Raw genomic sequence first — 13,283 nt, forward strand, 5'->3', positions numbered from 1 at the left:
CAGCGGCCATGGCTCACGGGCCCAGCCGCTCCGCGGCATGTGGGATCCTCCCAGACCGGGGCACGAACCCGCGTCCCCTGCATCGGCAGGCGGACTCTCAACCACTGCGCCACCAGGGAAGCCCTAGCCCTGGTTTTTAAAGACAGCATATGGTATAAGGGAAAGAAAAGAGGTTTGGTGTCCGTCAGACCTCAGTTTGAATTCTACTTCAACCATCTACCCTTGAGTTTGTTTCTTCTTTTGTAAAATGGGACAATATCATTACCCTGAAGGAGCTGGTTTAGAGGATTAAACACAACATTTGCAACTGGCTGTCTGTACGTGGTAGGCATCTATATTATTTTTCTAGCTTCTCATCTCTGATTTCAGACTGCATTTCCTAGAGAAGACTGGGCTTCTTCACCACTCAACAATGATCCTCCAAACATTGTACACAAATCCACACACAGCTCCAAGTCTATAAAATCTGCTTACCTACTCTCACTGGCCTTTTAAAGAATTCAGAGAACTCTGTTAATACCTTCTTTTGAGCACATTCATGTTCTATGAACTGGGGTAAAGCAATATACACAGGAGCCCACAGCATAAGTCTCTTTAAGTCTTCTCCCTTTCTAAGGTTCAGAAGATAGCCAAGATGAGAACTTCAGAGCAATCATCACAAATGATGATGAGGAAGGTAAGAATTTCTACATCAACTATACTACAAACAAGGAGCTCTGTTCCTCCATTGGATGAATGCCTTCTCTCCCTGTCGGTAACACCAAATGCCCTGTGTTTATAGTTTATTGGCTTTAATTCTACTAACAGTATTTCAGAGTATGTTAGGAATGCACTAAGTGCTATCTCTAGCAACAGAGCTAAGGAATGTTTTATAATAACATTTAAGCACATTCATCTCAATTTAAATCATTTTAAGGAAAACCCATTTCTTAGGAAATTTCATTGTGTTTCCACTATGAAATGATTTATATCTACATCAGAATCCAGTCCCCATTACCAGTTTTTGCCATTCACATTTCAAATTTTTCTTAAATTGTCTGAAAGGACACTACAGAGATGAAAGGGTACACTTATGATAAAACAATAAAGAAAGAGAGGCTAAAAACATCAAGAAGTGCCCTCCTATCTGCACGAGACTAGAGAACAGAGTATAATGTGGGTCCTAAGTAAGGTTAAAAACATACGTGATAATGTGGCAATGCTTAAAGTGCACCAGAGGAATATAGCCTCTTGGCTACCACTAGAGGTAAATCCTATAATAGCTTTCAAGATGGCTAACAAAAAAAAAAAAAAAAAAAGATGTGAGGCAAGCATGGATGCTTCACATTAGAACTTGCCCAGACCTCCTTAAATAGTATCCTCAGAGGATAAGAGCAAATATCTAACCTCTCAGATACAATGAAGAAAATTTTTGCAATAACCCAATCCATTTAGACACACTACGATTCATTAATAAGATGCCATCTTTGTCAAATTAATCATTCACCATGCCCTGTTTGCAAACTCAGGGCAGCCTTAATTCATTAGTTTATCTTTGGCATACACATTCCTTGGGTTAAGGCAGTACTTGAGAAACTGGGCTTCTGGCCCAGAAACTACGTCCTGTAGAGGTAGAGATAAAGACTGCTATAAAGAAGTGACCAATTCATAAAATGTATCACACTCTAATTTTTAAAGACCTTTCAAGGACTTTCTTCTCACTCCAAGAATAACTGAATCAGTAAACAAGAACAGGTAGCCCCTTTTTCTGACCAATTTTAACAGTGATGAAGTTTCTTGGATATACTCACAAAAATGAAAGATGAAAAGCTTTCAATATTACTGTAAAGCTAATCTAAAATCACCAGCATTTGGCTCTGAAACTAAGATATACATAGTCACTACTTCCATGACTGTTGCTGATTCAATTCTTTCAGTTGCCTGGGTTCCAAATGGCTGAGGGTAAATAACAGATTACCTTGGCTCACTGATAATCTGCTTTAAAACAAAAAAACTAATTCAATCTTAAAAACTAACACCAATGTGATGCAATAAAAAGCTGTTTGGATAACTCTGTCTTTTATAATCTGGACACTTCCTAGACATGTTTAGAATAACTTTTCTACAGTAGAAATAATCCAGAAATAAATCTATCTACTGAAAACAAAGGTCAACCCGTCACTTCATGATTTTTAAAGCCTGTAACTCACCTGATAGAATACAGGACCTAGACCATGAAACTCTGAAGATCTCAGTCTCCCACAACAGGGCATACTTCTATAGAACGTCTTCTATTGGAGTCCGTTTGCTTTTGAAATGCCAGTATTGTTTTAAACTGGCAACAAAAAGACATTTCTTTTAGCTTTCTCTGAAGACAAGCTTCTGTCTTAGGTTGATCCTAGTCAAAACTTAGGATCATAGCACTGAGGCTGATTCTTATACATTTAACAGGCTGCTGAATAAAATGCCCTGTCAGGTTGGTGGTGGGAACTAAGGTCATAAGCATACCTAGCCTCCCACTGCAGCCACGGTAGGAAATACTTCTTAGTAAGGTGCAACAATTCTTATGCAACACCCTGAAATATAAAATATCTTCAGAAATATAAGAATTTTACAGTTATGGTCTAAAGACTAAAAATATTGATTCACTGTATACACAGGTGTCACCTGGAGCATAAAATGTGAAGCCCTTCTTGGGAGTGGTGATGGTGGGAGTGGGTTCTTACCCAGCACATACAGTAATAAGGAACAGTCAAAATTATGCCTCTTTCAACATACTGCCTTTTCTCCTCCCACACCCACTCTCGCCCTGCTGAACACAGAACTCTAGACCTCATAAATAACACAAACAATAAAATGCACCTCACTACCCTCCACCCCAAGAGTCTTTACCTTTGAACAGAGAGAATTTAGACCCTAGATGGTGGTAATGAAAGTTGGTCAACTCTAAGTTGATCACTGGCCTAAATGAACACAGTTGCTTTCATAGCAATGTTATTATCAACAACTTTCTTAATTTTCATGTGCCCTTACCTCCCTCAAAAAGATGTGAAAGAAAAACCAACAAGAGGTTAAAAACTTTTTATCTGTGCTGTCATATTATTAAGATGGTCCAGCTGGGGAGATGAAATAAAAAACTCTGCATTCCTAACTCCCTAGCCCAGATTTATTTCAGAAAGAAAGGAGACCTTTTCATGGTCTAGTTCTTTGATTAGCTATTGATGAGGACCACTGCAGAGCCCAACAGCTTGGAAAAAAAATGTATTCCTTCTATGGCAAAAAGGAAAAGGCATAAGAGGTAGCTGGAGCTGAGGTGGTGAACAACACTGAAGCTGGAAGGAAAGGAATTACAATACTTAGGTCAACTCTGATTAGGTGAGCTAAAAGAGAGACCAAGAGGCAGGAGCAAAGAACAAAGGAAACTTATTGATGTTTAATTTAAGAATGCATTTAGAAATATACATACATCAACATCTAATATTCCTGTCCTCTGGTCTTGAACTCCCACCAGACTAAACTGAATCATGTTCAGAATACAACCCTAGGTGGGCACCTACAAAGAACACATCTAAGCTGACCAATTAAAAATGAATCTGAAGGGCTTCCCTGGTGGCGCAGTGGTTAAGAAGATCCCTGGTCCGGGAAGATCCCAAATCCCGCGGAGCAGCTAAGCCCGTGCGCCACAACTACTGAGCCTGTGCACTAGAGCCCGCATGCCACAACTACTGAAGCCAGCGCACCTAGAGCCCATGCTCCGCAACAAGAGAAGCCACTGCAATGAGAAGCCCGTGCACCACAACAAAGAGTAGCCCCCGCTCGCCACAACTAAAGAAAGCCCACACACAGCGACAAAGACCCAACGCAGCCAAAAATAAAAATCAATTAATTTTAAAAAAATGAATCTGAAAAATTAACCAGAAAAACGTGTTCAAAAGCAAAATGCAAAGAAGTGTAAACTAACATATAACTTATTCAAAGCTATATCAATGATGTGCAAAGAAAAGAGAAAGTATTTTTTTTAGTGTCCATCTTGGGCTAGGCATAATTTAAGACCTTTATATAATATTCCTCATATAATACTGACAATGACACTAGGACATAAGCAGTATTATCCCACTTTTACAGATGTGGAAATTAAGACTCAGAAAAGTTTAAGTAACTTGCCCAAGGTCACATGGCTAATAAATCTTAGTACAGTATTTAAACCCAAACCTACCCAGTTCTAAAGACTGTATTTTCCCCTTTTTATCTTATTGATACACACACATACTGCCAATAATAATCTTATTCTAGTTCATAATGAGCAATTTCTAATCAGAACACTGTGTGGAATAAAACTCACCAATGTCACACTCAAACTCTTCCTACTACAAATCATAAAGATATTAAGAATCAGCCAGGCCTACCTTCCAGAGCCACTCAGCTCTCCCGTCACAGCCTATGAAACTCAACCACAGCACTATTCTCTGCTACCAGAAATCCAACACCCTTACAAAAATTACGTTTACAAGTATGTCCTAACTCCCTCTGTGGCACTGGCCCATGCTGCTGAATGCACAGGATGATTCCTCTGCTAACCAAGAATTCTTCAGACCAGATATAAAAGAGCACCACTACTTCTTTTTTTTTACCCAAAATTTATCACTGTGTCCTGAAAAGTTGGAATTCTGAGGTGGATTGGACACAGTCACCAACTAAAGGCAGCACCACTCATCACTCACTAGTTTTTAGTTAAAAGCAGCTAAATATTCTCCATAGCAAGAAATGACAATCTAAAGTCCTGAGAGGCAAAGAGACTTGATTTGACAAAAAGCTAAACAGAACTCAGGCAAACTAGTTCCCAGCTTTTAACAGTGTAAGAAACACGATCCGCACAAAGGCAAAACACAAGGCAAATGAATAAAGAAAGAGGGAGATACATTCACTTCTAGGCTTAACTGTAGTCATGTGAAGATATACAGCAATAGTTTAGGACAGAAAGTCAAGAGGCGCAGAGCCAATTAAACTTGTAAAAGTAATTTAACCAGAGCTGGAACAAAGCCAAGAACAATACCCGACTCTTTGGGAAACTGTGGTAGAAATTTTATGACTAGTGGTCAGCACTTGAGCACCAGGGTAGGGTCTGTCTTGCACTCAGGAATTTAAATGCCTTCAACTCCTACTCACCTTTCCTCCTTTATCACTGAAGTAGGGCCAGGCTGAGCTCCTGAGAAAATAGGTCTGTAGATTCACTGAAGGACTGAGAAAAGTTAAAGTTTAAATGGCAAAGGTGTCTCTTCTACTAAACATAATAAAAAATATGTATGAATACGTGTTAGTATTTTTTAGACCTCCTCAGAACTATTCAGAACCACCGTAATTTATCTAATTCTGACTACTGAACAAATAACTTACAGTTACAGAAATTAAAGGAACCAGGCAAGTAATCTCCCAGCTCCACTAAAACGTATAAGTCATTTAAAAGGAAAACCTGAATCTTTTCAACGCTAACCCCTAACCAAACCTCTCAACAAGAAGCCACAGAGCAGGGGGGAAATCCCGGAGAGAACGTGATAGCGCTAATGCCGGTTTGTTTACAGAGACTCCAGCAACAATCATATGAGTCAGAAACTCAAGCCACCAGATGCTTTCCAACTAACAGGGACCAAATGGGACCGTTCTACGGTGTCCTGAAAGATTTAGGGGTGAGGGGAAGCAGGCTACGAGAATTACATTACAAAAGGTACAGGAACAGACAGCAACAACTGACTGCGGGATAATCTTGGACCTCGGCCTTCCGTACAAGGTGCTGGGCCCGAGAACTCGGGATGGGGGAGGGGGCACACTGCGCGGTGGTCCTGAGGTGACGGGGAAACGCAGGGGAAGCCGCGTCCCCCCATCTAAAGGGGAGAAAAGCGCACACAAATGGGTCACCCGACGAGGCAAGACGTCCCTATAGATTGCGGGGCAGGCTCCTGAGGTCAACACTGGGGCTGACCTGAGGGAAAGGCAGCCAATCCTCCCGGCGGTGACTCAGGTCAGGGGAAGAAGCCCTGAGCCCTGGGAGCTTGGGAAAGGAGTCAAACCTATCTTGAAGAGGAGTGGGCCAGGGGAGAGGGGAGCAGGCCAAGCCGGAACGAGACACGGACCGGGTAGGTCAAGGGGGGGGTGTCCGGCTGGGGCAGTTACAAGCACGGGAGCCGGCGAGGCTCAGCAGCCTGCTTCCTGTCTTGGGTCATCCTTCTGCCAGAGGCTGCTCCGACTCTTCCACGCCCAGCCGCCCCGTCCACTGCCGCCACCACCGCCGCCGCCATCTTACACTGGCCAGCGGCCGCCACCACCACCGCCTCCGCTCTCTGCGCTTGCGCCTGCGCCGCCACGCTTTCCGGCCCCGTTTGCGACGATGTGCTGGAGAAGACTGGGGGAAGAGCGGTCGCGCGAGCTCTCCGCTCCCAACCCTCCTCGAAGGACGCACAGGGGGCGGGGCTTAAGACCAATGGAAAACGGAGTGAGGGGCGCGTGCGCAATACTGAGGAGGCAAAGAAGTTGTTTTCGCAGTGTTTCGGGCGGCTGACTTTGATGCTGAAAAGAAATACGAATTAGACGTCTCCCGGAATTGTGGTGGAAATCAGCTTTATTTCTAACAGGCTGGCAGGCAACCTCCCGGGCGACCTCCATTTTTGCCCTGTTTTTTTATACTGAGAACAAGCAGTTCTCTCCAGAAGATTTCTTCTGAAAACCCCATTTCCTTTGGGGTTGACCTTGTTAAGTGGTTTCTATACCTACGAGAACCATTTACCCCCGAGACCTCCATTTTCCTTTTTTTTTTTTTTTTTGCGGTACGCGGGCCTCGCTGTTGTGGCCTCTCCCGTTGCGGAGCACAGTCTCCGGACGCGCAGGCTCAGCGGCCATGGCTCACGGGCCCAGCGGCATGTGGGATCTTCCCGGACCGGGGCCCGAACCCGAGTTCCCTGCATCGGCAGGGAGATTCTCAACCACTGCGCCACCAGAGAAGCCCATTTTCCCATTTTTTAATAAGGGATTCAGAAGCCTGAGGTGTAGCTAAGCTGTTCAGGAGGTTCTTTCCTCTGAAGGGGGGTAGTGTGTTGAAGTTGCCCAAGAATTGGACGGGGTATGTACACTCTGCCTCGTTCTGACACCTGAAGGAAGAGTGCAGAAGGCCCCTGAAAAGGTTACTCCCAGCTGCCAGGCCAGGGGGTTTCTAACCAGTAGGCCAGGGTGAAAGGCTCCTTGTCACCTCTTCTACCGCTACCATCCTATTATAAGTCATTATATATTACCTAGACTATTGCAATAGACACCTAGCTGGTTTGTGTACTTCCATTATTGCCCTGCTAGTTAAATAAAGGCAGCCAGAGTGACCTTTTAAAATGTAAGCCAGGTCATATTATTGCCCGCTCAAAACCTCCAAAAGCTTCCCATCACACAGTAAAAATCAAAATGATCAAAAGGGCCTCCAAGGAAGGCCCTACATGATGTGGCACCTATTTCTCTGATTTCATTTTCTCCCATACTACCTAGCTCTGCTCTAGCCCTTTTGGCCTTCTTGTTGTCACTCCAACCAAAGCATGGACAGCCCCAGGGCTTTTGCACTTGTTCCCTCTTCTTAAAATGTTCATCTACCATATCTTTACTAGACTTGTTCTGTCCACTTAATCAGATATCTACCCAAATGCTACTTCCTCAGAGACACAGCTCTTAACTATTCCAACTAAAATTGTACACTACCATCTTCCTCTGTTCTCTCACTCTGCATTTTTTCATACCATTTTTTACCTATAACACTTAACCTATAATATATTTGTAATCTGACAATACTATTAGAATATAAGCTCTATAAGGGCAGGGGCTATGTCTTTTTTCATCTTTTTAACCCCAGCACCTAGGAGGGCTAGGACACAAACTATCTATTGCCCTACCATTCTATTCATTCTTTCATTTACTCCATCAACAACTATTGGATTCCTGCTACGTGTAAGGCCCTCTTCTAGGTACTCAGGCTGCAGCAGTGAACAAAACAAACCAAGATTCCTGCATTCATGGAACTTATTTATTTGCACAAGGGTTGAGAGTGTAGGGGGAGGAGAGGGGCACACAGACAATATTAAATTATGAAGAGTACTGTAAAGGAAAATAAAGCAGGGTAAAAGTGGGTAACCTGAGTAGGTGTGCTCTTTTACATACGGGGTTCAGGGAAGGCCCCTCTGCTGAGGTGACATTTAAATAGAGATTTGAAGTGAGAGAATAAGTCATACACACTAGGGAAAGAATCTTCCAGGTAGAGGAAAACAGTAAGGTAAAAAGACTTGAAGCTTGAGTGTATGGTGTATTCAAAGAACAGCAAGAAAGCTAATGTGGCAAAAGAGCAGGTAGGAAATTAGTTTGGAGAAACACAATGGGAGCCAGATCACTTACGGAGTTATAGGCCGAGAAGGGGACTTTGGATTTTATCCTAAGAGTACTAGAAAGCCATGGAGGGTTTTGAGTAAGAGTGACATGATCTGATTTATAAATGAAGAGATTCATTCTGGTTGATTCTTTGAAAACTACCGGCAGGGAGGCAAAATAGAAGCTGAAAGACCAGTTAGGAAGCTATTGCAGAAGACCTGCAAGACTACTGCTGCAGTTGAAGTGGTAGGAAGTTGTTGGATTCAGGATGTACTTTGAAGGTGGCAGAGGTGATTTGCTAATAGATTGAATATGGGGTACAAGAGAAAGAGTCGAGATATCTCAGGTTTTTTGACTTAAGCAACAGGACAAATAGTAATGCCATTTACTGACATAGAGCTCAGGGTGGGGGTGGGGGTTCAGAAAGAGAGTTTTTTTGGGAAAATGTCCAGTTCTATCTTAAACTGGTTAAACTGGAGATGCCTATTAGATTTCCAAATGGAGCTACTGAGTAAACAATTGAAATATGAATCTGAAGCTCATAGGAAAAGAGACAATTGGTGGTATAAATTGGGGAGCTATTAAGGTATAAATGGCATAGATAAGCACTAGATGGGGAACATTCACTTAGTTAATGTGGAAGAAAAGAGAAGCAGTCTATAGACTAAGCCCTCTAATCCTGAGGCACTCCAACTAGTAGGGGTCAGACAGAAAACCCAGCAAAATTTATTTAAAAGGAGCAGCAAGGAAATAGAATTTAAAAACCAAGAGAACAAGGAATCTTAGAAAACAAAATTTTTAAATGTTTCAAGAAGGGCACTATAAACTGTCATTCCTGTTTGAGAATTTGAGGCTAAGATGACTGAAAATCGACCACTGGATTTGGAAACATGGAGATTATTTAAGACCTTGACAAGAGGGACTAAAGTGGAGCTATGGAGATAAAAGACTCTCCCTCTGTGGTATGCTTTCTGCGCTCACTGCTTTGATAGGCACCATTGCTATTACCATTAAATCAATTGCTATTACCAACTCTTCTTTTTCTTATTTTGGGCGTTCCTATTGCGTTTGAGGTTGTGATAATCATTACCCCTTCTAGATATTCAATCCCACTGATTTCTGTGACACTACATTCCATACTTCTATTTATATCTCTCTGACCATTTATTTCATGAGATTCTCTTCCTCTTCATTCTACATTTTTTTCCAAAGTGATCTTATCCATTCTTACAGTCCAAACTACTATCCACATAATGATGACTCCTACGCCTTTATTTCCAAATCAGGATTCTCCTTCAAGCTTTAGACTGGCATACCTGATAGCCAATGGCACTTTTTAAAAAACAGCTTTGGGGGACTTCCCTGGTGGCGCAGTGGTTAAGAATCCGCCTGCCGGGCTTCCCTGGTGGCGCAGTGGTTGAGAGTCTGCCTGCCGATCCAGGGGACACGGGTTCGTGCCCCGGTCCGGGAAGATCCCACATGCCGTGGAGCGGCTGGGCCCGTGAGCCATGGCCGCTGAGCCTGCGCGTCCGGAGCCTGTGCTCCGCAACGGGAGAGGCCACAACAGTGAGAGGCCCGCATACCGCAAAAAAAAAAAAAAAAAAAAAAAAAAGAATCCGCCTGCCAATGCAGGGGACACGGGTTTGATCCCTGGCCCAGGAAGATCCCACATGCTGCGGAGCAACTAAGCCCATGCGCCACAACTACCGAGCCTGTGCTCTAGAGCCTGCGAGCCACAACTACTGAGCCTGCGTGCCACAACTACTGAAGCCCGCACGCCTAGAGCCTGTACTCTGCAACAAGAGAAGCCACCGCAATATGCAATGAGAAACGTGCACCGCAAGGAAGAGTAGCCCCCACTCACCACAACTAGAGAAAGCCAGTGCGCAGCAACGAAGACCCAACGCAGCCGAAAATAAGTAAAATAAAATAAATAAAAAACAGCTTTGTTGAGATGAAATTCACATACCATACAATTCATCCATTTAAAGTGTACAATTGAATGGCTTTTGGTACATTCACAGATATGTGCAACCATCACCACAGTCAATTTTCAATCATTTTCATCTCCTCAAAAAGAAACCCAGTCCCCTTTAGGTATCACCCCCCCCCATTTTCCCATCCCCCACCAGCCCTAAGAAACTAGTAATCTACTTTGTCTCTATGGATCTCCTTATTCTGGACTTTCATATGAATGGAATCATATAGTATGTGGCCTTTTGTGATGGGCTTATTTCACTTAGCATGCTTTCGAAGTTCATCCATTTTGCAGCATGTATCAGTACTTCATTCTTTTTCAGAGCCAAATATTATTCCATTGTATGTGTTCATCCGTTTATCTGTTGATGGACCTTAGGGTTGTTTCTGCCTTTCGGCTATTATGAAAAATGCTGCTGTAAACGTTTATGTATAAGTTTCTGTGTGGACATAAGTTTCATTTCATTTCTCCTGGGTATATACTTACGAATGAAATTGCTGGGTCACATGGTTAACTCTGTTTAATCACTTGAGGAACTGACAGACTGCTTTTCAAAGCAGTTTTACCATTTTACATTCACACCAGCAGTGTATAAAGGTTCCAGTTTCTCCCCATCTTTGCCAATGTTTTTTAAGTTTTTGACTCTAGACATCCTAATGGGTGTGAAGCGGTATCTCACTGTGGTTTTGATTTGCACTTTCCTGATGACTATCAATGTCAAGCATCTTTTCATGTGTTTATTGGACGTTTTTGTCTTCTTTGGAGAAATGTCTATTCAAATCCTTTACTCATTTTTAAATTGGGTTATTTGTCTTTTTATTATGGAGTTATAAGAGTACATATTCTAGATACAAATCCTTTATCAGTTACATGATTTGCAAATATTTTGTCCCATTCTGTGGGTTGTCTTTGCAATTTTTTGATGGTGTCCTTTGAAGCACAAACTTTTTAATTTCGATGGGGTCCAATTTATTTATTTTTTTCTTTTGTTGCTCATGCTTTTGGTGTCCTATCTAATAATTCTTAGCCAAATCCAGAATTATGAAGGCTTTATCCCTATGTGTTATTCTAAGATCTTTATGGTTTTAGTTATTACTTTTAGGTGTTTAAATTATTTTGAGTTAATTTTTGCCTATGGTGTGAAGTAAGGATTGAACTCATTCTTTCCCATGTGGTTACCTAGCTGTCCCAGCACAATTGTTGAAAAGAATATTCTTTCCTCATTGGATGGTTTTGGCACCTTTGTGAAAACTCAGTTGACCATAGATGTATGGGTTTATTTCTGGACTCTGAATTATACTCCACTGGTATCTATGTCTATTCTAGCTATGTGCCATCACCACATTGTTTTGATTACCATTGCTTTTTTCAGGATTATTTTCTTATCCTGAGTCCACTGTGATTCCATATGAATTTTAGGATTAGCTAGTCAATTTCCACAAAGAATTCAGCTGGGGTTCTGATAAGGGTTGCATTGAGTATGGAGATAGGGAGTACAGACAGTCCCCAACTGACAATGGTTTGACTTACAATTTTTTTACTTTATGGTGGTGTGTAAGTGTTAAACATTCAGTAAAAACTGTATTTTGACTTTTGATCTTTTCCTGGGTTAGCAGTATGATCCTCTCTCATGACGCAGGGCAGCAGCAGTGGGCCACAGCTCCCAGTCAGCCACGCGATCACGAGGGTAAACAACCAATACACTTGCAACCATTCTTTTTCACTTTCAGTACAGTATTCAATAAATTACATGAGATATTCAGCACCTTATTATAAAACAGGCTTTGTGTTAGCTGGTTTTGCCCAACTGCAGGCTAATGTAAGTATTCTTAGCATGTTTAAAGTAGACTAGGCTAAGCTATAATGTTTGGTAGGTTAAGCGTATTAAATGTATTGGCTTAAGATATTTTCAATTTATGATGGGTTTATCAGGACGTAATCCCATCATAAGTCGAGGAAGACTTGTATGGACATTTTAACAATGGCAAGTCTTGTGCTCCATGAACATGGGGTGTTTTTCCATTTATTTACATCTTCCTTCTTCCAACAATGTTTTGTAGTTTTAACAGTATAGTTTTGCACTTCTTTTGTTAAATGTATTCCTATTCTCCCCCTCTCCCAAGTATTCCATTTTTTAAAAAAAATTAATAAATTAGTTTATTTTGGCTGCGCCGGGTCTTAGTTGCGGCACGTGGGATCTTCCTTGTGGCATGCGGGATTATTAGTTGTGGCACGTGAACTCTTTGTTACAGCATGTGAACGTTTTGTTGCAGCACGCGTGTGGGATCTATTTCCCTGACCAGGGATTGAACCAGGGCCCCCTGCATTGGGAGCGTGGAGTCTTACTCACTGGACCACCAGGGAAGTCCCCTCCCCCAAGTATTCTTTTTGATGCTTTTGTGAATGGACGTTTTCTTAATCTCACTTTTGGATTGTTCACTGCAAATGCATAGGAATATAATTGATTTCTGTATATTGAACTTAAGTCCTGCAACCTCGCTGAACTCATTAGTTCTAATAGCTTTTTAGTGGCTTCCTTAGGATTTCCTATATCATGACATCTGCAAATACAGTTTCATTTTTTTTTCCCTTTCCAATCGCAATGTCTTTTATTTCTTTTTCTTGCCTAATTGTCCTGGCCAAAACCTCTGGCATAATGTTCACTAGAAGAGCTGATATCCTTGTATTGTTCCTGATTTTTAAGTATGATGTTAGCTGTAGATCTTTTGTAGTTGCACTTTATCAGGTTGAGGATATTCCCTTCTGTTCCAGCCAATGGCACCTTAACATTCCTAAATTGAACTCACCTTTGCTCTTTGCTCTACCTTCTGTCAAACTCAAATCTCTTAGTTGCCTCCACTGTTCTCCTTAGGCTGGATTCCCTAGAAGCAGAGTCCAAGAAAGGAATTCTGTGCAAGTGGTCTATTGAGGGAGTGCT

General features: G+C 42.0%; 1 protein-coding gene across 5 annotated transcripts in view; it reads right to left on the reverse strand.

The window, feature by feature from the left end:
- Positions 1-6,417, reverse strand: part of DCAF8 (DDB1 and CUL4 associated factor 8) — a 43,676-nt gene extending 37,259 nt beyond the window's left edge. The window contains exons 1-2 of one of the 5 annotated variants that reach the window (XM_067728333.1): positions 6,278-6,417; positions 5,146-5,218 (exon numbers count right to left, since the gene is read on the reverse strand). The gene's annotated coding sequence lies outside the window, so the exon portion shown is untranslated. The other 4 variants (XM_067728332.1, XM_067728334.1, XM_067728338.1 and 1 more) reach the window with 4 other exon arrangements.
- Positions 6,418-13,283: the final 6,866 nt, after the last annotated feature.

The sequence above is a fragment of the Pseudorca crassidens genome, chromosome 2 (assembly GCF_039906515.1).
Source record: "Pseudorca crassidens isolate mPseCra1 chromosome 2, mPseCra1.hap1, whole genome shotgun sequence".
NCBI classification, from domain to species: Eukaryota; Metazoa; Chordata; class Mammalia; order Artiodactyla; family Delphinidae; genus Pseudorca; species Pseudorca crassidens.